This window comes from Panthera onca, chromosome F1 (genome assembly GCF_046562875.1).
Source record: "Panthera onca isolate mPanOnc1 chromosome F1, mPanOnc1 haplotype 2, whole genome shotgun sequence".
In the NCBI taxonomy this organism is placed as follows: Eukaryota; Metazoa; Chordata; class Mammalia; order Carnivora; family Felidae; genus Panthera; species Panthera onca.
In genome coordinates, this window is record NC_138355.1 from 53,931,746 (window position 1) to 53,957,172 (window position 25,427).

Consider the following 25,427-nt stretch of genomic DNA (forward strand, 5'->3'; position numbering starts at 1 on the left):
ATGAGCACTGGGTGTTGTATGGAAACCAATTTGACAGTAAATTTCATATATTAAAAAATAAAAAAAAATAAAAAATAAAAAAATAAAAAAATAAAAAAAAAAAAAGAACACTAATATTCCCTGCACAAGTTCTGAAACAATGGATAGAGATAAGGAGCCAGGCATATTGTAAACAGAATATTATCAGAGGACAAAGTCTTCCTCTTTCTGAATGTCAGAATTAGATAGATTGGTCCAGCTACAGGTGGCATTGTAAAACAACAGGTCTCCTTACAGTAAAATCCTGTTTCCTGTTGACAACTGTTTCCCAAGAAAATTATGACAGAGTGGTTGAACATATGTCCAAATCTTTTTTCCAAATATACCAATCATGTAAGTTATTCCTCCTTCCCTAGAAATGAGTGAGTTAAGGAATTGAAGGTCGGGGATATTACATGAGCAGATATCCCTCCATATAGCTGGAAACCTCAGGTGACAAGAATACTTTTCTTTTCTCCCAATATTCTAGAACTCATTTTCTGTTGACCCATCTCCATGAAGTATGAAGCCTACAATCAAATAGAAATGTTGTATACTGGAAAAGTTGAGGACTCTTTTTCATAGTTTTATGAGGTTTTTACATTCATACAAACTGCTATTTAGTATACTTCCTGAGGACAAGATGGATTGTCTCTAAAAGGCAGAAAAATGCATCATTACAGTTTGTTTACTGTATTGATTCCATGAACACTTTATTCAAGTCTGAAAAATGTACTTCTGATTCTTATTTCTCCTCTAAAATTATATCCACTCTCTTTTCAGACATGTCGCACTCATGGTTCAACTATGAGTTTCAAAGTCAGCATGAAAACACTGATTTTAAACAATAACTATGGTGGCTTTGGGCTGTGTCAATTTGGCTAAGACAGAATTTTGTTTCCCAGATTTCCTCTTCTTCCATTATTCCAAGTCAGAATTGGCCAAAAGAGAAATATATATATATATATATATATATATATATATATATATATATATCATATATATCTAGATATAGATATAGATATATAAATATAGATATATATGATATAGATATATCTATATTGATATAGATATATATCTATATTAGATATAGATAGATATTCACCCTGGTGATTAGGAGCAGATATAGCCAGTGGGTTAGTGCAGGCTTTCAATCTCCCCCATAGTTAGAGGAAGATGTAGCAATGCTGTCAGGTTCATGTTAGTCCTCTTCCCCATGATTTTCATGTAACTCCTCTTTCTGGTGATGAACAGTCCCTGTCCTATCAGGCACAGAAACAGCACCTTTCCATAGACTCCTCCACCACTTACCTTTCTTCTTTGATTCTACTCTAGCAGGTGCATATTTCTAGTTTCTCAGCTTCTCTGCAAGTTCCTACTTGTCTCCATGCTCCAGCGTAACTAAGGGCTGGTTAGTGACTTTTCTCTGATAAGTCAGCTCTCCGTTCCAGACCATAATTCCTCTCTTCTTCCCTTAATTGTGTAGATTCTAACTACTATAATAAATCAATTATTTTGTAGTGCTCAGAGTGTTTCTGCTTCTCTGATCAAACACTCAGTGATTCAAAAGCTATATAGACAAGTCCCAAATTTGGATATAAATCCCATACCTTTATTGAATTCTTAGAGAGAAATTCAGTTAAGAGACTAAATCTCTTTGAAAGTAAATTTCAAAGACATAAACATCAAAATGAGTTAATGTCTTAAATCAAATGCTATTGCCCTTGTAAGTCAAGGTCAAGAACACTAAAACCCTACAATTCACACTTTCCAACTACTTTTTCTCATTCTCAACTAGAAAACTTCTTGAATAACTAGGTAGAATCAGGTTTCTGCAGCAAATGCAGTGTGGACTCTCTTCCCAGAAAAGTTGTGGTATTTCTGGAGCCTTATATATTTTATAGGTTAATGCCAAGCTTCTCATAAGTCTTACTGAAAAGAATGGCAAATAGTTAATAAAGAACACAGATCATGTTGAAGTAAGTATCAATGTCAGTAAGAGCATAAGTATCTCTTTGAAAAAAACTTTGCATTTTGAAATAATTACATATTCATAGGATATTGCAAAATTATCAAAGAAAATTAAAAAAATTTAGCTCAGAAATGTCCCATGAACACTTCACCCAGTGGGTACATCTTACCTAATTATAGCAAACTATCAAAAATGGGAATTTGAAATTGGCACTTTGTACATATTTATATATACAGAACTGTGTAATCATCTCCACAATCAAGATATAAAATACTCCATTTCCTCAAGTATCTCCCTAGTTCAATCCCTTTGTAGTTTTACCCACCCCTGAACCCCTTACAGTCCTTAAATCCTGGAAAACACTAATCATTTTTCCCATCTCTGCAATTTTCCATTCCAAGAATGTTCTATAAATTGAATCAGATAGTGTGTGATCTTTAAAAATTGTTCCTTTTCTTAATTCATTATAAGATTCTTGAGGTCCATTTAAGTTGTTGAGCATGATCACTAGTTTGCTCCTTTTTATCACTGAGAACTATTTCCTTGTATGCATGTACCACTAAATTGTGGTAATATTTACCTATTGAGGGACATTTTGTTTTTTCCCAGTTCTTAGCTGTTAAAATGGCTGCTAATTATTGTGTACAGGTTTTTTGGAAATAAGTTTTAATTTCTGTGGAATAAATACATAGAAGTGGATGCAATTGTCTTATGGTAGTATATGCTTGGTTTTCTAGAAACCATTTTCCAGAATAGCTGTAATTTTTATGTCCCCACTAGCAATGTATAAAAGATACATTTACTTTGTGTCATCACCAGCCTTAGGTATTGACATTACTTTTAATTTTAACTGTTTACATCATGGTCTAATTTTCATTTCTTCAATGGCTAGTGATGTTGAACACCTACCCAGTTGTTTTTTTGAAATGTCTTTTCATGTCTCTACCTCTTTCTTGTCTTTATGCCCAATCCAACAATGCAATTAGATAGTTTTTTTTTTTTTTGTAATGGGTTGAATTTTAAGAATTCTTTATGTGTCCTATATCTGATTTTTTTTTGTCAGGCGTATAGTTTATAAATATTTTGTCCCAATCCATAGGTTGTCTTTTCATACTTTAACAGGATCTTTTGCAGAGCAAAATATTTTAATTTTGATGAAACTCAATTTAGGATTTTTTTTTTTTGTATTTTATAGACCATGCTTTTAGTGCCAGTCATGTTTGATTAATTTAAGTTACAGGTTTACATTTTATATATAAGTCTATAATTCATTTAGAGTTAACTTTTGTATAAGGTGTGAGGTATAGGTTAAGATTTGCTGGCGTGTGTGTGTCTGTGTGTGTGTGTCTGTATGTGTGTCTGTGTGTGTATATTCTCTTGTTCCATCTTTATTTATTGAAATGATTATGGTCTCCATTGGGTTGGTTTTACCCCCTTGTCAGAAAAGAGTTAACCTTACTTAAATAGGCATATTTCTGCATTCTCTAGTTCATTCCATTAATCTATGTGTCTATCTGTCCTCCAAAATATTGAAAATGTCAAGCTTGAAAGCAAAGTTTCCGGTTTTAACTATATTGTTCTTTCCATTATGGCATTATATCATGATGATTAGCTTTAGAAAGAAAAACAAAAATAACTTGATAATTAAAGTATATAGTAAATATTGTTTGCCTTTGTTGTTCTTTAAAAAGTTAAGGAAATATCCCTCTGTTACTCTTTTTCTCATGTGTATTCATTTTTAAAAATCACAAATGGGTGTTTCTGATCAATGGGTGAATTTGATCAAATTTTTTTTGCATCAGTTGTCATAAGCATTTGGTTTTTTTTTTTTTTCTTGTTTAGCCTGTTAATATGGCAGATTCTACTGATTGATATTTCAGCTACTGAAACAGCCTGGAATAAACCACACTTGGCTATGGTGTATAATTCTTTTTTTCTTATGTATTACTGAATTCTATTTCCTAATATTTTGTTAAGAATCTTGGCATCCAAAATGGTGAGACATATAGGTTTGTAGTTACCTTTTGTCTTGTTTGTATGATTTTGGTATTAGGTTAACACTAGTTTTATAGAATGAGTTGGGGAGTACTCCTTTCTCCATTCTCTGGAAGAGATTGTACAGAATTGGTGTTAATTCTTTTTTTTAATCATTTTGCAGACTTTTTCAGGGAAACCATCTACAGCTGGCGACATCTTTTTCAGTAAGTATGTAATTATAAATTAAATTCCCTTCATTGTTAGACAGTTATTTGCATTATTTATTGATATTGAGCAAGTCATAGCAGTTTCTACTTTTAAAAGAATTAGTTCCTTTTACCTCATTAGTCAAATTATATATGTGTAGAGCTGTTTGTAAAATCCCTTATTATCTTTTTGTTATCAGTAAGGTTTGCAGTGATATTGTTTCATTTTTGATACTAGTAATTTACATTTTATTTTTTTCCTTTGCCAATCTTGCTAGAGGGTTGACAATTTTATTAATCTTTACAAAGAATCAGTTTTTGTTTATTAAATTTCTCTATTATTTTTCTGTTTCAATACCACTGATGTCTGCTCTTATCTTTATTATTTCATTTTGTCTGTTTGATTTGAATATATTTGATTATCCTATGATAGTTGGAGATGAGAACTTAGGTTACTGATTTGAAACTTTTCCTACTAGAAGCGTTCAAGGTTATAAATTTCCCTTTAAGCACTGTTTTAGCTGAATCCCACAAATAGTGATATATAGTTTTTCATTTACATTCAGTTCCATGTTTTTTTGTATTTTTTGTTTTTTTTGTTTTGTTTTGTTTTGTTTTGTTTTGTATTGCCCTTGAGATTTCCTTCTTGGCCCATGGATATTTAGAAGTATGTTTTCGGTTCCAAATGTTTGGAGATTATCCTTTATATCTGTTATTTAATTTTAATTTAAGTTTGTAGTCAGAGAATGCACTTTGATTTTATTTATTTTAGGTTTTTTAGTTTTGGCACAGTATTTGATCTTTCTTAATATGTATTGCATAGCCAATCGAAAGAAATGTGTATTCTGAAGTTGTTGGGAGGAATATTCAATAAATGTTGACTTTATCATGTTGGTTGATAGTGTTTTTGGTTTTTGCTATATCCTTAATGATATTCTGTCCAATGTTTCTATCATTTGTTGAGATAGAATGGTAAAGTCCACAATTATATTTGTGGATATTTATTTCTTCTTTCATAAGTTTTTCAGCTCAGTTTTTTGATGCATATGCATCTAATATTGCTATATATTTGAGGGATTAAACTTTTTATCATTATATAATGTCTTCTCTATTCCCAGTAATTTTATTTGCTCTGAGTTTACTTAATCTGATATCAATAGAGCCAATACTGCTTTCTTTCAAATAATGTTTGTATAGTACATCTTTTTCTATCCTTTTAATTTCAACTTCTGATATCATTATATTGTATATGAATTACTTACAGATAGTATTTGGTTGGGTTATGTTGTTTATCTTTGTATCCACTTTTTAAATTCGCTTATATAATCCATTTGTATTTAATGTAATTATTAAATGAAAGCTGAAGTCTGACATTTTCTTTTTTGTTTTCTGTTTGTTGATTTTTTTTTCCATTTTTTGCCATCATATGATTTACTTGAACATTTTTTAAGTCATTTTGATTTACCTATACTCTTTATGAATATATTATTTTAAAGCTTTTATTTAATGTTTGCTTTGGGTTTTATATTATTTATACATATAACATATAACTTACGAAAGTCTACTGGTATTGACATTTTACCAGTCTAAGTGTAAAAATCATATACTTCTATATCTCTGGACTTTCTCCAATGTATAGTGTAACTGTCAGAAACATTTGCTCTCTGTATATTAAGACTCACATTAGATATTAGGGTATAAATATTTTACCATATTAAATTTGCTACAATTTCAGAAAAGTATATCCTACCCATAGAATGCATTCCAGACTAGTTTGTACTAAGTGCAAAGTATACATTTTTCTCATTGAGTGTAGAATTACTATAGATGCTGGTGTATATTTCAAAATTTTGCATATTTACAGAATGCTCTGGAAATTTTTCCATTTTATAAACGAAATGATAGGCCCATAGAAGTTTTATAGATAATTAATAAGATACTTAAGATAAAAATCAAGATATTTTATATCACACATATGATGAGTTAATTTTTCCTCACTCTGTAACATACTTTTCAATGTTGGTAATCTGTAAAAATATTTAATTCCATAAGGCTAATAAAAAGAATTTATCATAGAATTAAAATTTACTGTAACTATTCAAAGGACTCTTAGTGGGCTTTTTTTACCTCTTAAGCATATATATTTAAGTGTTTAGAAGTTAAAACACTAACACACAGAAGTGAGACACATCAATAATTTATAAGTATGTAAATGATCTATTGAGAATCAGTACAATTGCAAATTATCCTCTTTCCAGGCTTAACTAAAGAACAATGTATATAAATGTATGAAGTCTATGTAGCATCAAATTATCACAAAGTAAAAATGTAATTTTTCGTTATTTATATCTTCTTAATGTAGAAGAATCCTATTTTGAAAAAATATGTAAATGTTTAGGGCACGCTAAATGACTATGTTTACATGAAAGCCTTAATAAGGTAATAGTAAATAAATATTATTATTTAGGATAAAATTATTTCTCCATAATAATATTTGCTAAGTATTTTTCTCATAATTTTATAAAGAATAATACTGTAGGCAAAGAAGGTTTGAGCTCTGACATGTAAAGGTCTTGGAAGTCATCAGTCCCATCCTCACAAGAAATATCTGAACAAATTGAAAATCAATAACGTTTTTAGATCCATCAGAGAATGAGGTCACAGGCTAAACTACAGAAAGCCAAACACAGAAAGAAAGTCTTGAGAAAATACAGAGAAAAATGACTTTCCCCATAGAGAAACACCAACAAAAAATAATTACATAGAATTCCTCATCAGAACGCATGCAAACAAGAATAGAGAGAAGTACTTGAAATGTTGAAAGAAAAACACCAAGATAGAATCCTGTATTAAGTAAAAATATTCTTCAAAAGTCAAGGAGAAATAAAACTTGTTTTCAGATAAAAAAGTAACCAAAATATTTTATTTTTCTTATTCTTAATGACCTAACAGATAAAAGTTTGCTCAAAATAATAGTAGAAACAATGTATTGGGTAATTATAGTATATAGATAAATGAAATGAATGACAATAATGTTACACAGATAGGAGGGAGAAGTTGGGAATATTCTATTTTAAGGTACTTGCAGTATAACAATCTTGAAAAACAAATTTAAAAGAAATAACAACATACAAAGAAATGGGAGACAACAGAGTCATAAAGTGCTCAATTAAAACTAGAGAGGTATAACTAACATATAATATTCTGTTCATTTCATGTTTACATTATAGTGATTCCATAATTTTATATATTATGAAATAATCCCCATGATAATTCTAATCCCTCACCAAGCAAAGTTGTTACCATATTATTGACTATATTCCCTATGCTACATATTATTTCTTCTTGATTTAGTCATTTTATTATTAGAAATGTGTACTTCTTATCCCCTTCACCTATTTCACTTATGCCCCTAACCCCTCCCCGCTCTGGCAGCTGACAGTTTGTCTCCTGTATCTAAGAGTCAGTTTCTGTTTTATTTTGTTGATTCATTTGTTTTATTTTTTTAGTTTTTTAGATTCTACATATAAGTGAAATTGTACGGTATTTGTCTTTGTCTGACTTATTTCATTCAGCATTATTCTCTCTATGTCCATCCATGTTGTTGCAAATGGCAAAGTCTCATTCTTCTTTATAACTGAGTAATAGTTCTGTGTGTGTGTGTGTGTGTGTGTGTGTGTGTGTGTGTATCACACATTTTTAATCCATTCACTCAATAATAAGACACTTAAGTTGCTTCTACATCTTGGCTCTTATAAATAATGCTGCAATGAAGATAGTGGTACGTGTATCTCTTGTAATTGGTATTTTCATTTTCTTTGGATAAATATCCAGAAGTGGAATTGCTGGATTCTATAGTAGTTGTATTTTTAATTTAGGGAGGGTCTTCTGTACTGTTTCCATAGTGATTGCAGGAATTTACATTCCTACACAGTGCACAAGTTTTCCCTTTCCTCCATATCCTCACTAACACTTGCTATTTTCTGTCTTTTTGATAATTGCCAATCTGGTAGGTGTGAGGTGATATCTCAGAGAAGTCAGACACAACATCACATGTTATATGACTCCACTAACAGAAAGACAGAAAGTAAATTATTGGCTGCCTGGAGCTGGGGATGGGAACAGGGTATGATTTTAAATGGGTAGGAAGGATCTTTTTGACTTGTCATGAAAAAGTTCTAAAATTGGATTGCGGTGATGGCTTCTCACTCTGAAAATTTATTAGAAATCATTGAATTTTAAAAAATAGAATAAATAACCCAGAAATACCAACAACGGCAATAACAACAAAACAGCAGAGAAAGCAGAGAAGAAGATAATGTGAATGTCTCGATGTCTCTTTTTGGGAAAGACACAACTATGAGACATAAACTCAGCCTCAAAAAATAGTCTATCTTGGGATTTTGGTTGTTAAACAAATGATTTTAATTAAGTCAACAATTGCATTATCATATAAAGCAAAATATGCTAAAAATCAGGAAGCAGAGAGAACCTTGATGCTAAATAATTGTCATGGACAATAGGTTCTGTGTTTCAAAATAACTTGTACTGATATAGAATGTTTTAAATGTCATGATTTGGGATGAAAATATACAAATGGACTTGGATAGAATTTTTTAAACAGAATATAAAAATGCTTTGAAAAAGTGAAAAAGATACAAAAAAGCTGTAGAAATTTACAGAGATGTTCATTGCAAAGTGAAGGAGAAACCATTTTGCTAAGGTTATACCAAATTGTGATGAGTCTTTAAATTTGCACTTAGCTATGCTAAGGAATTTCACCTTCTTTGGTTTGTAAATTATAAAATATTGATTTCACAAGAGAGAACATGTTAACAGCATTTTAGAGTATATGTAAAAATCAATATTTTATAATAATGACAGTAATGGTCACATATACCAGAAAGAGGAGGAAAAATGTAGGCTGTGGGAAATTTTTGTTTGAAGACCAAGAGGTAATAATAAATGAAAGTCTTCCAATGATGTGAAGACGAAAACAGGTCACACAGAGATGAATCTGAGTGAGTGTAGAAAGAAGCAGTGTCTTTTTCTTTCTAAGACCATGAAGTGGAGCTTATGTGTGTGGATATGTGGGTTGAGTGTCAGTTTGAGGGAGGCAAAGTCAGGGAAAATAGAAGATAAAAACAGAAACAAATATTAAGAATCAGTTGATGGCATAATGACCAAAAATTGACAATAGTTTTAGTAGAATAAAAGAGAGAAAGAAAATTTGGGAGTATTTCAAGAAGTAAATCAGAGCTAATGTTAGCAGGGAGAATTAGGATTCTAACTTTAGAGTGACTTCATACCATCAGGAAAGGGTATTTGCTTTAAGGCTTTACTACTGTTCACAATTCAATGATCATAATTGTTCATAAAATGATAAGGTACCACCAAAATAGTACTTAAATTAGTATGCTTACTTGTTCATAGAAACCAATATATTTCATTGTAGTTGCCATTATGGTGTTGTGCTTTGTCACGATCAGCCCTCTTTATTTGGGTATGGAGTATATTTGCCTGTTGAGAAAAAGTAAATTACATGAGCATTAAGGTATTGTAAGAATGTCATTCAGGGTTATCAAGTCAACATGAATAATAAATACAAATACTTACTAAGAAATGACTATGATGGAGTCCATTTGCACAGTAATATCATATGTTCAGCAAGAAAGAAATATGCATGTTAGATACTCAATTTTATAATTTCAAATAATTATGGGTTGAATATTTTTATAGAATACGAAAATAATTCTATGGAATAACACAGAGTTAAAAATTTACCAGTATTTTGGCATATTCATTGTTCAATTAACGTGTGTTGCATAAATTTTACAATTTAATATTCCACTGTCTAAAAGATTGGTTTAAATGGGATTGTTTACTATATTGAATTGAGCCAGATAACTTAATGATCTTTTTATAGTCCTCAAAATCGATGAGATTCCTAAGACATAATAGAGATAAATGCAATTAAACAAAAATGCTTTAAGGCTGTTATTCTTAAATTTATTACTTCTATAGCTATAAAAACTCTCTTCATTTAAAAGGCTTTCAAATAAAAGTTATTTAGAATATAACACATTTCCCCCCAAATTCTATACAAGCAATAAAGTAAAAGTACTAAATATGGAAATTATAAGACTAATGACATTTATTAAATGAAATGTATAATGTTCCAGAAAGTAATGTGACTTGTTCAAAATAATAAAAACGGGAGGCTTAAAAAGCAGAGTTTCTGACGTTACAGTATTCTTTCCATTGTGACATTCTGTCGTGATGATTAGAAAGAAAGACCAAAATATTTCATTGTGACATAAAAAAGAAAGAGAAGAATATCGGTGAAGATATAGACAAATTCTGGCTTCGGGATCAGCAATTCAAGTTAACTTAGTTTTGTAGACTTAAATTATTTCTGTAAAACAGGGGCTAAGATTACCTGAAGACAGGGCTTATAGAAAGTGAAATGCTTTATGTAGTGTAATGTAACTGCTATAATTTTAATAGGGAAAGAATTTTTTGTAACTAAGCTTACACAGCTCAGATTGAAACAGAAAACAAATGGTCATTCTAAATTCTAGTTTTTATCTACAAATATGATTACATGTGCACGGAAGAGATTCTAGGGTTACACAGGATGATCAAGCAGAGCCACAAAGAACCCAGTGAACTAAGGGGAGGTTGGGGCTGTGTGACTTGATCTCTCCATCCAAATGTAATACAGTTGCTATAAAAATGAGAAAAGATATGAGAAAAGAAAAATGTTGGTGGCCAGAATTAGAAATTAGGAAGGGCTACTGTTCAGCTATGAGAAAGAAGGACATTCTGCCCCTTGTGACAACACAGGTGGACCTTGAGTATATTATACTAAGATAAGTCAGACGGAGAAAGACAAGTATGACATCACTTATATGTGAATCTTAAAAAGCCAAACTTGGGGCATCTAGGTGCCATAGTCGGTTAAGTGCCTAATTCTTGGTTTTGGCTCAGGCCACGATCTCATGGTTCGTGGGATTGAGGCCCAGTTTGGACTCTAGGCTGGGAATGGAGTCTGCATGGGATTCTCTTTCTCCCTCTCTCTCTTTCTCTCTGCCCCTCCCCCACCTCTGTCTCTCTAAAAAAATAATAAAATTAAAAAAAAGAGTAAATACCATATTACAGTTTTCATGATCAGGCCCTATGTGGAGTATTGAGTTCAGTTCCAGGCAGCATATTTAATCCATTTTATATGTCTTGCTTGATGAAGTATCTGAAAATCTTGATATTAAAACAAGAAAGAGAAAAAGAAGAAGAAAGAGATTTGAAAGGCCTGAAGACAATTACCCTAGGGAGGAGAAAAAAGAACTTTAGAGGAAAATATTGGCTTCCTTCAATACCTGGGAGACAGTGAAGTTTTTGTGATGTGTGTGGGGGGGGGTGGGGTGGGGGAGATTCCATTGGAATGATGGGATAGATTGAAAATATAGTTGGAACGATAAGGGGATGTTTTACATAAATGTGTGTAAATATTTTCAAAACAATAAGGTATGAAAATAGAGTACCTAAAACTAAATAAAAATAATGTGTCCCAAGCATGGAGAAAACAGAAATATTAAGATATACAGTGATATTTTAGAACTTAAGTCACTGATAATCTCTATTCTTAACTTTTAAAAAGTTTATTCAATATTTGTGTAAATGGTGACAGTTTCGTATTACCTTTTTCTTTTCTTTTCTTTCTTTCTTTTTTTTTTTTACTTTTGCTCACCCACAGAATTGGACCTGGATGTCCACTTTTCATTGAAATAGAAGAGTGTTGAAGTGTTTATACATAGCCAATTACATTGTGAGTATAGGAAAAAATTAACTCAAAAGATTCTAAAATACAGTCAATTTTCTCCCTATAGATCTAAAGTTAAAAGTGTTTACTTACCTAAAATTGGTTGAAATAGGGAATTACTACATATACTTGTCATTATTAAGTAGAAATGTGTTTATTTTCCAACATATTAAAATAATGTGGCCAAATATATGACTTTCTAGTTCCTTGAAAATTCAAGGCTTTTTTGTTGTTGTTGTTGTTATTTGTTTGTTTGTTTGTTTTTGGTCATTCATTTCCAACGAAGTGAATGGATTATTTCTCAAAGAAACGTAAACATCCAACTAATCTTTGCATTTCAAACACATATACCTATTTCTGCAGCCCCTGGCTACATTCTGTGGTTTATTTTGTCACCATCCTTTATTTATTAAATTAACTATGTTCAGTGACTTGTGTTTTCTGCTTTAGTACTGTGAGTAGCTAAGCACCTCAAAGCCTCCCCAGCCAGCACTGAAGGGTTTATTTTTCCCATGACTCATAAAGAAGTAGCTAATAGTAGTGCCACACAGAGGTCATAGCATCCAGTGAAGACAAAATGCTCCTTCAAAATGAATCAGCTTCATCATGGCAATAATATCTAATTTGAACTTGCCTACTTTGTCTACTTTGCACTGTTTGGTATAAAGGTATAAGTTAGCAAGTACAGTACCGCTGTGAGTTCATAATTGAATTGATCATTCTCATAATGGGTAATGTCTCTCTCTTCCTTCCATAATGTCTATTCCTTGGCTATAATGTTCTGTAATTGATATCAAGCTATTTCACTTCGTGTTGAGAGGCACATACATATGTGAGGACAAAGGGGGAATGATAATGTTTCATACAGAAAGCCAGGTATTTTTTACTTAAGTCTCTGAAAATGACTTTTATCATTGACAATCAAGTTTTTCACACACAAGTATCCTCTGCCTTCGTTATGTCCACCTAAATTGGATGTCAAATTTTGCAAAGTATGTGATCAGATATTTAACATCTTTTCCTATTATTGCCAATTCACAAAATGATAAAATGCTTATCTGAAACTTCCACCTATGAACACTTTATTACCAAAACCCAGGTCATAAAAATATGTCTTCTGGGAAATATTATTTACTTTAGATGGTTTAAATTCTTTTTATCTCTCATTTAGCTTCTATAATTTATTGTTAATTTATATATTGTGATATTATTCTTATATTTTGCATATATTTCATATAATACTAAATTTTAAGCTATTTGAAGGAAGTGACTCCTAAATATTCATTTTCCATTTTTCTTTTCATTTTGTTATATGGAATTATGTAAGCATTAATTATTTGAACTTAAGTGCTGAGATACTTTTATTTTTGACTCATTTGAACTTTTTTGGATGAACTAGTACTTATTTAGAAAACAATTTCATACTTTCAAATAAAACTGGTATTGTCTCTATTGGCAGAAGAATGATTTAGATAAACATACGTTTAAGAACACATACATACATAAGGCAAAGTCACATGCTACCACACCTACAAAGTAAAATTTGCACTTGTCCATGTATATAAACAGTATATATATGACATTGTATATATATATATATATATATATATATATATATATATATATATATTTTATAAGTAAGCTCCATCCCCAATATGGGGCTTGAACTCATGATCCCGAGATCAAGAGTCACATACTCTATTGACTGAGCAAGTCAGGCATCCCTTGACCATATATCTAAAGGAGCCATGCTCCTAACCCTTTTATAAAATAAGTTAAAAAAGAAAAGCCAAAGAAGGCTAAAGATAATGAAAAGACTATTCTAAATAAAGATATAAAGAGGAATAAAGTATGTGAATGTAAAAAGAGGAAGTACCAGGAGACTTTAGAATTTTTTGTTGCTAAACTTTCATGGTATAGAGGGATAGAAACATGAAAATGAAGTATGCCAGTAAAACCATAATTTCCTAATATCTCTCATTATCAGTTTCTTCACATATAAAATGTGATAGTAGCATTACCTCTTAGGATCACTTTAGGGTATATGCATGAGTCCACACACACATATTTATTAACATATAGTGTTATATACTGATAAAAATTTGTCAAATAATACTAGCTTACAAAAGGACATAAAATAACTCATTTTAAATTCTAAGGACAAACATTTTCTGTTTGGGAATGAAGGTTACAATTTTTTGATCCTCTTATCCTTCCCAATAACACTTTCTTCTTGCCATGAAAAATACTGATTTTAAAGGGACTGTAAAATATCACTTGTGCTTTTTAGAGCATTCCTTCAGTGTCCTCATTGTACAGACACCCAAACATCAACAAAAGTTGCTGAGGTTCTCTGAAGAAGGTAGGCCTTTGTCTTCTGTTATTACCTTAGTAATCTAGTTAATTCTTGGGAAACAAAGTGTGCTCCTGAATATTACAACAGTAAAACCATATTTGAGTATCATGGTTATATGACATAACACTGTAATTCTAGGCTCTTTCTGAATGTTTTTTCCTTTTATTGTCCACAGTTTTGTTTTTTTTGAATGTTTATTTTTGAGACAGAGAGAGACAGAGCATGAATGGGGGAGGGTCAGAGAGAGGGAGACACAGAATCTGAAACAGGCTCCAGGCTCTGAGCTGTCAGCACAGAGCCCGACGTGGGGCTTGAACTCACAGACCGTGAGATCATGACCTGAGCCGAAGTCCGCCGCCCAACCGACTGAGACACCCAGGCGCCCTTATTGTCCACAGTTTTAAATGACAATGACAAAGGGGTACTTGGCTGTCTCAGTCAGTTGAGCACCAGATTTCAGCTCAGGTCACGATCTCGTACTTTGTGGGCTTGGGCCCCAAGTCAGACTCTCTGCTGTTAGCTCAGAGCCCACTTCAGATCCTCTCTCCCCTTTCCCTGCTTCTCCCTTGCTCATGCTCATGCACTCTGCTCTCTCTCTCTCAAAAATAAATAAATATTTAAAAGAAAAAAAAAATAAATGACACTAACAATGACAATTATCCCCTGGCTATTTGTAATGATGTCAAATCAGATCATAATTATAAGTGTTTAACTTAAATACTTACACACTTGAAATGATATTCTCCTTCTTTACAAAAATAATGTTTAATACTTAGTGGTTAGATATGCTATTTAGAAAAATAATGCATATATGTTATTTCCTAACACTTACCTGACCATGCATTCAATATGGCATTACATAAAATCTGATTTACACAGATACTCAAATTGATTTCCTAAACTTAATTAAGAATGATTTTTATGATGATCTTCTAAGAGGTCATTGCATTGAAAAATATTCCTTAGGGTATTACCAAACAGATATTTAATGTTCAAGTGCTTGGAAAAAATGTCATCAACAGCTTCAAGACATTAAGCTAGACTATTTACTTTACAATAACATCAGTGGGAGTAAAATCTGGTCATCATCTCTACCACTTTTCAAGTCTTGCATTTTCCCTTTAGCTCAGCTTGTTAAATGATACTCCTCTTATTGTAAAATATTTCAATAGGGAGCTTTAAGGAATTAGTTTCCAACACTTAAATGACCTAAGTTGCACTGAGGCAAAGAATTTTATTATGATTGGGAAAGAATAATTTCAGTTCCCACACATCCATTTATTCCATTGTTCACAGCAAGATCATTGTGAAACTAAGTACTTGATTACAGTGAAACACCAATAAAATACATGTATATTCTTATATAATGCAAGATATTGAAAAGCATGTTTTGTTATATTCATCATTTTCCTTTTTAAAATATTTTTGTACTTTGCTGTATACAAAAGAGGTACTTATGGGTTGATGGGAAAGAAATAGTTAAATGGCTAAACATGCTACATCTGGGATGATGGATGAGGAGATAAAGATCCGCTAAAATGTTCCCCCAAAATTCTAAGATGAAAAACAAAATATTGTGGCTGAGATATGTATCTAGGTCCTCTTTTCTCCCTCTTAATATCTATAGAAGATGATGATGGTTAGATAGATAGATGATAGATAGATAGATAGATAGATAGATAGATGATAGATATCCCAGTGATATACTGGGTCTGTATGTGTCTACCTATCTATCTATCTATTTATAAAATATACATATAGCTACCTATATGTATATCTATCTATATCAGTTTCTATATAGGAGCACACTGGATATCTCTATAGATAGATCTATCTCTCTCTATATATGTATCTATCTATAGTGATATCTCTCTATATATCCACATATATAGGTATCTCTACAAGATATCTGTATATCTATCTATTTATCTATCTATCTTCCAGTGATATCACGCACACATACACACACACACCCACACACACACACACACATAATCCACTGATTTTAGCAATGCGGTTCATATTAATTTGCATCAGAGTTATGGTCCTTAAATAGAATAGTTTTAGAAAGCCAGACCTCATCATTAGTCTCAAAGTTAGAGATAATCTTATATTGGCTCACCACCCTTTAAAGTAATCAATCAGTTGGATGTAAACCATATATGCTTATAAAATAGAGCTGGTGGACAGGAAAAAGTGACAGCATAAAAAAACTATAAAAGCCTAAAAGAGATGCACATAAAGTATCTAAGTGATATTATGAAATGTGAATCTTGAAATATATTTATAAGCATACATATGTTTCTACCCTAGATCTAAAACATAATTGAATCAAAGATAATAATCATAAATGGGAATGTGTATCTTAAATTTTAAATAAGGATATTTTTAATAAAAGCCATTTGCACAGAGTCTAAAATCTGGAATTAAATATACTATCTTTTCTCAGCAAAACCTAAGAATTATACTGGCTGAGAGAGGAGTTTGAGGATTGAAAGCAAAGTAAAAAAAATAAAAATATCCCACAAATGTCTTTTTATTGGAGTGAGAAAATAGTAGAGTAGTTCTTAAATTATCTATCCAGATGTGGGAAATGTGTATCACTTATTCATCTAATTGTAGAGAAATATGTGTTTAAATGTGAGCCTGAGGAAACATAAAGTTATAAGCAAGGACCTGGGAGACAACAATAGAATTAACAGATTCACAAGAGGAATGGAGGAATGAGTAGCATCATAATCAAACTAATATGTAAGAAAAATAAAAATAAATAAGCACATAAAAGGAAAACCATTAAGAAAAATAAATAGTAAATAGAAAGTCTTATCATGGAAACATAGTCACTTGTTCCATAAAAATAAACAGAATGATAACTTCTATCAATAACAGCAATGTCTAGTTACAACAAAAACATTAAATACTACACTTGATCTTAGCCAAAAGGCCAGGAAGCAATAACATAACAAAGATATTAAATATGGTAAACAAGATTGGGTATAGAAATTTACTTTTAAAGAGTAAAAATTGAGAGATAGAGAGATAAAAAGGGGGAAGGGTACAAAAAGTGATATCAGGAAAATACAAACAAAAAGATAGTAGTACCCATATTAATATCAGAAGATATAAGAAACAAAAAAAACCATAGGCATAAAGATATATAAAATTACATAAAACAAACATTACTAATGTTTAAACAGTTTAGAAATGCAAAAGAAACTTAATGAAGAAATTGTAGTCTAAACTTTAATACACCTTTCCCATTCGAAGGATTACTATCTGGTGGCCAAGAGCTAGAACCAAATATAAAAACAATATCATATTTCATTAAAATGACCCGAATGTGAACTTGTCAAACATTGTATAAAATGAAGTAAAAAAAAAAAAAAAACAAGCAGTGCAGCAACTGGGAGCAACATACCTGTGAAATGTAGGGATTCAAGCACCAAATTAAGGGGAAAAATTGAGTGAATTCCACTGGAAAATTGCTGTGTGGGACAAAAATTCACTACATACTCAGAGCTGTTTGGTCCTCCATACTTGCCTGATAAGTGACAATATTGTCAGTCTGAAAATTCAAGTCACTGACTTCAGCCTTGACATAAATGGTAGGTCTGTCTCCTTTATTGGGTAAGTAAATTTTTATAAATACAGAAATGGTGAAGAAAAAACCCTTAATTTTGATAAATTTGTGCTAAATTAAAGGTACTATCTTGTATACATTATATAAAATGCAATAGTTAAAAGAAACTCATTTATTAATTATATGGTCTTAAGTGGAAAGATAAGAGATAATTTGACTAAATGTATTAAATATTTTCATGTTAAAGACAGCTTACTTAATTATGAATATGAGACATGCACTTAAATTACATCTTGGTTAAGCTTTCAGAAAGCTTCAGAGTTTTTGGCTTTGAAAAGTTGTAGATATTAAAGTGTTTAAATATATTATGTTGATGATGTCCATTTAAACTACACACATGCAAATAGAATATCTATTTAAATTATGCAAGTATACATTCGTGCACTTAGTATATAATGTTTATATTTTTATTTAAAATATATACATATATATATCATGTAAGAAATACATATATAATGCATGTCCTCAACATATTCATATTTATCATAAGTATCATATGTAACATATGATTTTTGAAGATGATCTTCCACATGGTATATATTCATATACAATATTACAGAAATGCATTTTATTCACCCATAATTAATACGTGCCTTATATCTATAAATATATTTTGTTACACTATAAACAAATCTAATAATTAAGTTGTAAATTGAACAGAAATTTAAATAAATTTGTTTTACTGAATTATTAAAATATTAACCAAGTAAATAGACAAATTAGTTTTTTTAAAGGTATAACTTCATATATATGTGCAGAAAACATTTCTTTTTAAAAAAATTTTTTAATGTTTACTTATTTTTGAGAGATAGAGTGCGAGTGGGGGAGGGGCAGAGAAAGAGAGAGAGAGACACAGAATCTGAAGCAGGCTCCAGGTCCCAAGCTGACAGTACAGATCCCGATGTGGGTCTCGAACCCACAGACTGGGGGATCATGACCTGAGCCAACATCAGAAGCTTAACCAACTGAGCCACTTAGGCACCCCCAGAAAACATTTCTAAGTTTAACTGTTAAAATTTACATGTCAGTAACTTTTTATTTATAATATTAAAAGATGAATCAGAACTTTAAATCCCCCAAACTGCATATTCCTTTTCCCTGGCTGCCTATTCAAAATAATAAAAGCAACATATGTTGACATACTTATTTCATAAATAGTAATATCTAGCATAAAAAAACATGGCAACACAGAAAAATAAAGGTAATATTTTTTGCGTGTGTGTGTGTGTGTGTGTGTATAGAATGTATGAGTTTGGAATAAGCACCTTATATACCCATGATTGGAAAAAAAATGATATTTTGAACAAAATGAAATAATACAAACCTTGATCTTGTACAAGGTAAAAAAGTAATCCTTTAGAGTCTTCCCTATCTTCATTATTATATAAAATGTACTCAATATGAAAGTGTTTACTATATGTTAAGAGCTAGGAAAAGAATAGCATATATTATTATAGTGTAGATAAGGAAATTAATAAACATAAAGGCCAAAATTAAAAAAAGAAACATGAAGAATAGAAGGATGGGTAGATAAATAGAAAGGCAGGTTATTTTGAAATCCACAGAGGCTAATTCCTTATGAGAATTTTAAAGCAATAACAAATTTAAAATGAAGAAAATTAAGGATGCAAAAGACACACAGCCATAGACAAATAAAAGATGAAAAGAATTAGATGATGATTCTACATATAATAAATTTGAAATATTAGGGGAAATGTGTGATTTCCCATAAAATTATAATTTAAAAATGTGACTAGACGATAGATTATATTTGAATGAAACAATTTCCTTAGAAAATATTGAAAACATTTTTAAAAGTTACCAGAATTGATGACTCCGCAGCCTAATTCTGTGTAACATCTGAAGACATAAAGCTATTCTAGATACAATAAGCATGAAAGCTCCACAACTAAGTTGAGATACTACCTTAATTACATAAAATTGATAAAGATAATTTTTTAAAATGACTGTAGACCAATCTCAGTCATAAGTGCATAAAATTATAAAGAAATGTAGCAAAAAGTACAGGAGACTCACAGGCCACTGATACAAGATGATTTCTAGAACATAACAGTCCACTGTTTTCCTGACATATTGTTCAATATTACCTGATTGTGTGTGTGTGTGTGTGTGTGTGTGCGCGCGCGCGTGCACATACACTCTGGAATTTGTAGAAAATAAATGGACTTCAATAAAATGCTTGTCTGGGATTAGAACCTTACTCCTTCCATTCCCTCATTAACTTTATTCTTTCAATGTTGATCGGTTAAAATATAGGAGAATTGTATCTTCCAGAGGGTGTAACAAAAAATAATAAAATGGCTTAGGTGTAAAATGATCACTTTTCATTTGGCAAAGTTCCACCTTTCAAAGTTTGGAATTTCACTTTAAATAGTGCACTAGACTGCAAATGAACATATTAGTGTAGTGGAATTTCAAAGGACTGTAAGAGATTGTGGAATTACTGAAAAATAGTGTCCTACATCATGTGAGAGGTTGTTTTGGTGGCTTCTAAGGACCCTGTAGTGGATGCTATGATGTATCGCTCATATTCCCCACCAGGAATGAAGGACTGACTCCCCACCTTCTCCTTGTCAGAAAGGTTTCATCTGTCAACGATTCTCTGTTGAAGAGAGCTGGTTTTGCTCAAAATAATGCCCATTTCCAGTGATTAATCAATGTTGGGTTACAAGCACCCAGGCTTTCTGTCAACCTTGAGATAATTCTAAGGTGGACTGCCAACTTCGGAACTCCCCATAGAGACAGCTAAAGTCTCCATTCGCTTTGCATGCAGCTCAACTTCTGTCCAATGTGTTGCTTTGTTTTCCCCTTCCCTCCACAGGGGTTAACTCAAAACACTCACTAATAAGTTTTTTGCATGCTAATCTCAATCTCTGAGTTGGTTTTCCTAGAAATCAAATCTGCAGACAGTTCCAGGTGTGACTTAAAGAAACAGACTCTGGAATAAGACTGCAAGTAGAGTAAAGACCCTATGACCTATGACTGGCACTGGGTGGAACACAGACACTTTATGGTCCAAGGTTGCGCTGCAAGTTTTTAACCTTCAGAGTTGGTGAACTACCATGGTAGAAGGGAATGCATTCGCAGATGTGATATATCCCACATTTGAGAAAGAAGGGGAAATGTTAATTACAAATTAAGTGGAACTGGGTTTCTGATAATGCAGTTTGATTAGACTCTGAAAAAGATAACTAAAAGCTAAGCTTGATAATTGAAAATAAAAGCTAAGTGTGAGAGCTAGAGGTCTTCCTGGAGGCATATATTTCTTACCTCAGCAGGCCAGAAAAACCCAAGACCCAGGGAACCACACGTAGGCTTACATAGAGAGTATCCAAGCTTCCAGTTAAGGCCTGTTTCCTATTCCAAAACAGATCCTGGTAGGGAAAGAATGGTATTCTGTTATATTGAATGAGGATATATAGATTGAGGTGCTCAAAGATTTTAAACTCTCAGAATTCAGTGGACCTCCTAAGCCTGAACAGATTGCTTATATCTTCATATTCATCATTAGCTGAAGAGAATGCAGAGGCCTCCCTTGCAAGATCTAGGCCAATAATTAATATTAGTAACTTAACCATTAACCAAGGTTAAGTCACAACATAACCCAATGTAGGCATATTAAACCTGAAAAGAGGGAATTGATTATAGGTCAAGGGATCTGTAGGACCTGACCAGCATGTAAAAGAAAATCTGGGAAAGTCTACAGGCGACCGAATTCTGAGTGGTCGAATAGGATGGTGAAGATTAAGGCTCAAATAGAGAGAATTTATTGATTTGAGGGTTTTCTTCCAACATATAGGATTAACACCGTGGGGAAGCTCTCAGGAGGTGATACAAGTGTGCTATATGGATGGCTAAAGATCAAGTTCCTAGGAGCATGGAAAAATTGATGGCTTGTATTATATGAGGGAGAAATGCCAGAACTTTAATTGTAGATAGAGGAATTAAAGAAGGAATTAAAATGTTCGAAGTTGAGAAATGTTGGAGGGAATAAGCTATGTAAGACCTGAAAAGTCAGCCATGGACTCCGTTCCCTGGAAGGCCTCAGACGGGACATAATTTATAAAGTATAAGTAGTGGTGATAAGCACCACTGTATGCTTATACTGCAGCCCCACTATAGGGCAGGGTTGATGGAGGAGCTTTTGTTACAAACCTGGGCTTACTGACAAATGCCAGTGTTAGGATCCGAAACGATGGATGGCAAGAGGTGACACTTAAGCAGCAAAAGTCAGCTTGGCATACTCATTAGTATGTGTCATAATGTTTCAGGGGCAGCAATGTGATTTCTGCAGAGTCATAAAAATGTTAACTAGAAAATTCTGTTCCAGTGACAACAAACAGATGGGCAGTTAACAGTGTCAATATCCTACCTGTAAATTAAAAAGAAATCAGTGACGGTTGGTGAGAAAACTGAGTGCTATTCCCCACCCACCCACCACCATTCCTGGTTTATCCCCCTGCAAAGCCATGGTTCTTAACTTTGTACCGAACTTTTAGATCTGAAACTCATTGTGCAAAGAAGTGACTGACCCCAGAAGGAAAAAATCTCACAACACCACAGCAAGTATCCATGGTAATGATTTGTGCAGTCCTTCCTGAAAGGGAACTACTACCATTATTCGGGTAAATATACACTGAGGAAAAAGAAATACACAAATATTCCAAATACAGTTGGACAAAGAGTTCAATTTACTATTAGCACCAGGGAATCTGAAGTGTCATTACAGTCTCACTGTTAGAAGGGGAACATATAAAAGCCAGGATATTACTTTAATTTTAGCCCAAGTGCACTTCTCACTGGGTTAACTGAGTCTGCAGACCCACTGGGGGCTCATATACTTGATCCCAAGATGAAAACCTGGGATACACATAATTGGTCAATGCCACAACTCTGAAATGGGCTCTAGGAGATATTATGTTTGAGAAAGCTACATGGACACCTTTGAAACTTCTCACCTTCTTCAACCAAGATATCATAAATCAAACACAGTACAGTATCTAGTATCTGGACATTTCTTCTTCTTGGTATGTAGAAAGTTGCCAAAAAATGCCAAGAAACGCCTTCAGAAACCATAATTCTATTTTGAGCCCCCTTCAAGTGGTAAAGCAAACTGAATAACTGCAAAGAGAAGTGACCCCCAGAAGAGATGGGACAATTTGTCCAACTTTTGGCAGAGCAGTAGGAGGAGCAGGCAGCCACCAGAGAGGTGAGTAAGAAGGACACAGTTTGGAGTTTTACGGTGGTTTTAAGGCTAAGAGTGGGTTGATGTGAAAATCTCTGGACAGCCACAGACACAAGAGAATCCATACCGCCTACCTTCTTTTTTCCCCCATGGACTTCCACTTATCAACCACAAGACTTGGGATGGAGGAAGAAAACCAAGAGAAACCCTTGGGTGATGCATGCATCCAGAGAGCCTGCCTGGGTTTGAAGTAGAGTAGTGAAACTAAAAGAAATCTGTCCCTGTTCTGATTACTAATTTAGAACAATTCAGCAATCTTCAGAATCTGGGGGCAGCACATCTTCTTGTTCCAGGATCCATCATTGAGTAAGAGATAGAGTTTTCTGCACTGGAGGAAGAGCTTACTATCCTGCACCTAGAGTTCACCCTAAACACAAGGCATGGGTGGTGTGGCCCATGGGACAGAGAGGAAACCCCACCCACACTGGCCCCAGTGCCTAATTGAAGCACCACTGGGGGAGAAGCAGAGGGGCATTGAGTACAAGGCAAGCGTGGTTGCTGGGAAAGGACCAAGAGCTTGAGAGAGCCTCACATTGGAGTCTTGGCTACTCAGGGTCTGCCAGAGACAGAGGGTGAGCAGGAGGACGGAAGCTCCTCTCTCCCCCTACCCGCTGCCAGCACTTCAAACCATGCACCTTTGCTCTCTTGCGGGTATGGAGTACTAGCCAAGTGCAGTCTGCCCCTGGACGAGGGATGGAGGACTGAGAGAGGCACCTGGTAACAGGCATGAAGGCTGAAACCTGAGGACAGTACTCCTGGATAAACCCTCATGTTCCAGGCCACAAAGTAGCATGAAACCGAGCGGTCCACTGCTGTTTGATGAAGCTGTTAGGGCACTGGAGGTGACTGAGGCAGCAGCAAAGCCCACTCCCCACTTTACTTAGGGCCAGATTGACTCAGCACCCCTCCTAATGTCCTGACCCAAGAAGTAGCATGCCCACATCTGGGCATAAATATAATTATCATTTTGGTGGTTGGACATGCATTTCTAACACACACTGGCTATATCATTATGAAAAGAATGGTACTTATATTATGTACATGCATATATAAATATATGTGCATGCTTCTAAATGTGTATGTATATGTGTATATAATATATGTATGTATATATACACATATACACACACATGCTTCTCACATAACTATATGCTCTGTATTTAATATGCATGGAAACAATTTTTTAGAACAAAAACCACATAAAAGGAAATCTATTCAAATTTGTTTCCAGGGCAAGAAATTCTGAGTAATGTCCAAAATTACATATATTAAAATCACACTATAAATCAATATTATTAGAAATAAAGTGAAAGAGTTCCCTTTTCAGAACTGGTGGCCCTTTGGGGATTTGGAACTGCAATCAAGGACATATAGAATTCATTTTTCTTTGCAGCTTTATTGAAATAGAGTTGACATAAAATGAACTGCACATATTTAAAGGGCACAATTTAATAAGTTTTGATATATATATATATATATATATATATATATACTCCTAAAGCTATGACCACAATCAGTCATTTCTCCCCTTATGAAATCATGATTCCTAATTCAGTTTCCAACTTTTGGATCTGAAACTCATCGTGTGAAGAAGTGACTGAGTCCTCAAAGGAAGACTCTCGCAACAACACAGCAAATACCCATGGTAATGATTTTCACAGTCCTTCCTAAAAGGGAACTAGTGCCATTTATTCACATCCTTGCCTTGGTTTTGATCATAGAAGGAAATCATTCAGTCTCTTATGATTAATTAGGTATAAACTGTAGGTATTTTATAGGCATATCATATTCTGTAGCTTGAAATATTTCTTCAACCTGAATTAGACTAAGGAAATTTCCTTCTAATATTAGTTTGTTGGCGAGTTTTTGAAAGGAATGGATATTGGACATTAGCAAATGTTTGTTTAGTATATACTCATTTTTTCCTAAAATTTTTGTGTTTATCAGAATGCTAGCCTCATAGAATGATATCAGAATAATGCTAGCCTCATAGAATGATAAAGTTTTTCCTTATTTTCAAATTTTGGAATAATTTATGTTGGAATATTATTTTCTTTCATTAAAGACTTGACACAATTCCCTGGTAAGGGCATGTGTATCTGGAGTTTTGTTGTGCATGTTAACTAAAAGTCTAATTTTTAAAATAGAGACATGTGCATGCTATCTATTTATA

At 32.9% G+C, this 25,427-nt stretch overlaps 1 pseudogene; it reads right to left on the reverse strand.

Annotated features, from left to right (window-relative positions):
• Positions 1-17,187: 17,187 nt before the first annotated feature.
• Positions 17,188-17,304, reverse strand: LOC132686995 (U2 spliceosomal RNA; annotated as a pseudogene).
• Between the last annotated feature and the right edge of the window lie 8,123 nt (positions 17,305-25,427).